The sequence below is a fragment of the Engraulis encrasicolus genome, chromosome 11 (assembly GCF_034702125.1).
Source record: "Engraulis encrasicolus isolate BLACKSEA-1 chromosome 11, IST_EnEncr_1.0, whole genome shotgun sequence".
Lineage (NCBI taxonomy): Eukaryota > Metazoa > Chordata > Actinopteri > Clupeiformes > Engraulidae > Engraulis > Engraulis encrasicolus.
The window spans coordinates 9,867,226-9,872,225 of record NC_085867.1 but is presented as its reverse complement, the minus strand read 5'-3'; the positions used below and the strand labels follow the sequence as shown (position 1 = coordinate 9,872,225).

General features: G+C 41.0%; 1 protein-coding gene across 1 annotated transcript in view; it reads right to left on the bottom strand.

Annotated features, from left to right (window-relative positions):
• The window catches only part of dab2ipb (DAB2 interacting protein b), a 106,299-nt gene that overhangs the window by 63,522 nt on the left and 37,777 nt on the right, over positions 1–5,000 (bottom strand). The gene's annotated exons all lie outside the window — the stretch shown is intronic.

The following is a 5,000-nucleotide window of genomic DNA, read 5'->3' as shown; positions in this document are numbered from 1 at the left end:
ACCGTGGCCAAACTACTTCAAGACTGCCTGAAGTTGGACGCGGTGCCAACGCTGGATAGGGCACATCGCAGTCTACAACCTGAACCGGGGAAAGGAAACACTCGCCCACGCCCAAAACCGCAGTGGCCACGAACTATTATCGTCAAATTCCACTACCACCAGGAGCAGCAGGAAGTGCTACAAAAAGCGGCAGCTACGACATCTCTCGAGTTTGATGGACAGAAGATAATGATCTTCCCGGATCTACCGCAGGCTGTGGTTAAACGGAGGGCTGCGTTTAAAGACACTAAAGAACTTTTACGTCCCCACCACCCTCGCGTCCGTTTCGGGATGGTTTACCCTGCTAAGCTGAGGATCACTTCTCCACTTGGAGAAGAGATTTTTGCCTGCCCGAACGCGGCCATGGACTACACATTGGCGAACTTCTCCCAAATTCCACAAAATGAGGCGGTGGAATAAGCATCCTTAGCCAAACTTAGGCTACTTGCTTCTATTTTTCAGTGGCTGATCTTGGTGAGAACTCTCTTTTTTTATTATTAACATAATGATTTTTTTTCCAAATGCCCAGCCGTGTATCGTGCTATAAGTGTTTCTTTTTTTTTTTTTCTACTTGGCTGGTTTTACTATTGGCACTCCTTTACTTTCTTTCTTCTTTTTTTTTTGCTCCACAGTGCAATATGCACAGTTATTGGGCTACTCAAAGGATTGCAATTATTGTGTTTGCTGACTTGGTTAGGAAACTGTTACATCTTCTCTCTTTTATCTCTCGTCATGGGCAACGAGGTAGGTAACCGATAGCTTAGTTAGACCAGAAGCGTAGGCAATCTCTAGGTGTACATGTTAGGCTGTATACCATATGGGGGGTGGGCGACTGTCTTGAGTTCTGGGGAAGACATGTCAGGGGGTATATGTTGTGTGCATTGCTTGTTTTTATTTGTCTATGTTATTTTCCCAAGAGTATTCTTAGTTACATGCTCATTTTTTTATGTGTTTTACTATAGTTTTCTCAGCACTTGCCTCCAAATGTTAACAATTATGCTCCACCATAGTATTGGTTATGGCTAATGACAATGCAACTCCACCCGGAACAAGGGTCCCATCTACCACATTTATTTCATGGAATGTTAAGGGCCTTAATAATATCACAAAACGTAACAGGATATTCTCTCATCTGAGTACATTTAAACCACATATTACTTTCCTGCAAGAAACACATCTTGAAACACTACAACATGACAAACTAAAGAAAAAATGGATCTCTCATGTGTATCATTCTAAATATAATTCTAAGGCCAGGGGTGTGGCAATACTTGTAAGTAAAAATGTGCCCTTCACGTGCACTAATGTTATATCAGACAGCAATGGGCGCTACATTATAGTAAGCGGTAAGATATATAACACAGCGGTCATCTTAATTAATATTTATGCTCCAAACTGGGATGACTCCCACTTTTTTTCAAAACTCATAGAACTGATACCCGATGTGAATAACCACCAGCTTATCCTTGGTGGCGACTGGAATTGTGTTTTACAACCAAGCCTAGATAGATCTAAAATACATCCCAACAAACCAAACGCACACCCCAAATCTGCTGCTGTAATTAAAAACTTCCTCCAAACATATAACTTGTCAGACCCTCTGCGTAGAATCAACCCTCTGTCTAAACAATTTTCTTTCTTCTCTTCAGTACATCACACTTACTCCAGGATAGACTATTTTCTGCTAGACAACTCCCTTATTCCATTTGTATCCCGCTGTAAATACCATGCCATTGTAATTTCAGATCATTGCCCTGTTCAATTAGATATTGTGTTTCCAGAAACATGTGCATCTCAGCGTGTATGGAGATTTGACACATCACTCTTAGCGGACGAAGTGTTCATGACTGTGTTCACTGCAAAAATTGATGTTTTTATATATCTGAATGATACCACAGAGGTGGCAAAGTCCACTGTCTGGGAATCTCTGAAGGCCTATCTTCGTGGGGAAATTATCTCATATTCCTCCTACAAAAACAAAGAACGTAATAAAGAACTAAAACAGCTAATTGAGCGCATCTCCAGCGTGGATGCACAATATGCCGTTAACCCATCTCCAGACTTGTTTAAGCAAAAACTTCTCCTTCAGTCCCAGTTCAATACACTATCCATTCGTGATACAGAGAGACTTATGCTACGAACCAGACAGCACATCTATGAACATGGTGACAGAGCTGGTAAACTGCTAGCGCATCAGTTACGGAGATCCATTAGTAAGAATGTAATTTCAGAAATTGTTGATGAATCTGGACACATCTTAACAAACCACGCAAAAATTAATGAGGCATTTCAACAATATTACTCAAATTTATACACCTCCCAGTGTACCTCCGACCCTCTGGATACAGACTCATTCCTGGACACTTTGGACATCCCATCTATAGACCAAGACCAACTTACAGCTTTAGAAAACCCAATCTCTGAACTTGAGATTACTCAGGCCATAAGTACACTACAAAGTGGAAAAGCCCCAGGCCCTGACGGCTTCCCTTCTGAGTTTTTTAAAGCCTTCTCAGACAAACTGATACCTTTGTTATGTGCAGTGTTTTCTGAATCCCATTTCAAAGAGGCACTCCCGCAAACAATGACACAGGCAACAATCTCTGTACTCTTAAAAAAACACAAGGACCCCAGACAGTGTGGCTCCTACCGTCCAATCAGTCTACTGAATGTAGATTATAAAATTCTCAGTAAGACTCTGGCCCTTCGTCTTGAGAGAGTGATGTCTTCCATTGTACACCCAGACCAGACCGGTTTTATTACGAATCGACAATCCTTTTTCAATGTTAGGCGAATGCTTAACATACTACACTCTGACCACTCTACTGTCACACCTGAAGTTATCGTTTCATTAGATGCCGAGAAGGCCTTTGACCGAGTAGAGATGGGATATCTATTCCGTATCTTAAATAAGTTTGGTTTTGGTCCGTACTTCCAATCTTGGGTTCGGACCCTATACTCTTCGCCTGTATCATCAGTAAGAACCAACAACACTACCTCAGCTTACTTTCCACTACAAAGGGGTACCCGCCAGGGCTGTCCCCTCAGCCCTTTATTATTTGACCTAGCTATAGAGCCTTTGGCTATTGCGCTAAGAGCAAATAATGACTTTTCAGGAATTATGCGAGACGGTATCAGTCATAAAGTGTCACTGTACGCAGATGATCTTGTTTTATACATTTCAGAGCCAGAAAACACTATCCCTATAATTTTGGGGATTCTGCGCTCATTTGGTACCCTATCAGGATACAAGCTGAATCTAGACAAAAGTCTTCTTTTCCCTGTTAATCAGCTGGCAATTGATATTGACTATGATCATCTCCCGTTTCAGGTGGAATCCACTTCTTTCACCTATCTAGGAGTACAGATCACACGCACCTTCAAGGCTTTGCTAAAAAATAATTTTGACCCCCTAATGGAGCGAACTAAACAGGACCTGACCCAATGGTCGACTCTCCCTATTTCTCTCGCTGGTCGGATTAACTCTGTCAAAATGACAGTGCTTCCTAGATTTTTATATCTCTTCCGTATGATTCCAGTATTTCTACCTAAATCTTTTTTTAAGAAACTTGACAAAATTATAACAGCTTTTATTTGGAATAACAAACTAGCACGAATCAACAAAACCTACTTACAAGGTTCAAGGAAAATAGGAGGTTTGGCATTGCCAAATTTTCTACACTATTATTGGTCATCAAACATTACGAAACTACCCATATGGCTTTCTACCTTTAAATCTGGTGAAGGCCCAACTTGGGCCACTATGGAGCTGCATTCTAGCCTTCCTATCTCACCTGTATCTCTCATAAGTTCCAATCTCCCGATGAATACACAAAGCTGTGCTAAAAACCCAGTTGTCCATAACACAATACGAATTTGGTTTCAATGTAGGCGGCACTTTGATTGTAAACAAACACTGACATCTATTCCTCTGACATCAAATCCCCTGTTCCACCCATCTCTAATTGACTCAGCGTTCACATTCTGGAGGAGACAGGGAATACTGTTTTTCAGAGATCTCTTTGTTGATAACATTTTTGTGTCATTTGACACATTAGTCAGGAACTTCAACATCCCTCAAACTCACTTTTTCAGATACCTACAAGTGAGAAACTTTGCTAAGAAACATTTTAGCACTTTTCCTCATCTCCCACCAGATTCACACTTAGCAGGATGCCTACACCTCCCAGGAAACCTGAAAGGCCATATCTCCAGAGTTTACAATATTATTCAACAGATTAACCCCCCATCACTAATCAAGAGAAAAACTGCATGGGAAGAAGACCTTAGTGTTGACATCCCAGAAACCACCTGGGATAAAGCTGTTAGGCATATATACTCATCATCCATATGTATCCGGCACCGCTTGATTCAATTCAAAGTCTTTCACCGCTTATACTTTACCAAAGCCCATCTTGCAAAAATATTTCACACATCTGACTCTAGCTGCAGTAGATGTCATCAGTCCCCAGCAACCATGGGACATATGTTCTGGTCATGCAACTCTTTAAACACCTTTTGGACATCAATATTTGAGGTGTATACAGAAATCTGCCAAAGAACAATTGAACCTAATCCATACATTGCAATATTTGGAGTACCTCCTGAAGAATATAAGCTTAACAAATACCAATCAAATGCTATTGCATTCTCGTCACTGCTAGCCCGCAGACTAATTATTTTTAGATGGAGAGCTACTCATCCCCCTCTTTTGTGCAGTGGGTACATGAGGTTATGATGGCCCTTCAAATAGAGAAGCTAAGATCTGATCTGGGTGGTTCATGTAAAAGATTTGGCAAAACATGGTCTGCATTCATTAGCTGTGTAGAAAAACTAACCTTAGCGTAATTTCTCCCCTTCCTCAACTGTACTACATTGGAAGTGCAAGGAGCTTGAGCATGTATTTTGTGTGTGTGTTTTATTTGTTGTTGTTGTTTTTTTCTCTGTCTTTATTTTCATGT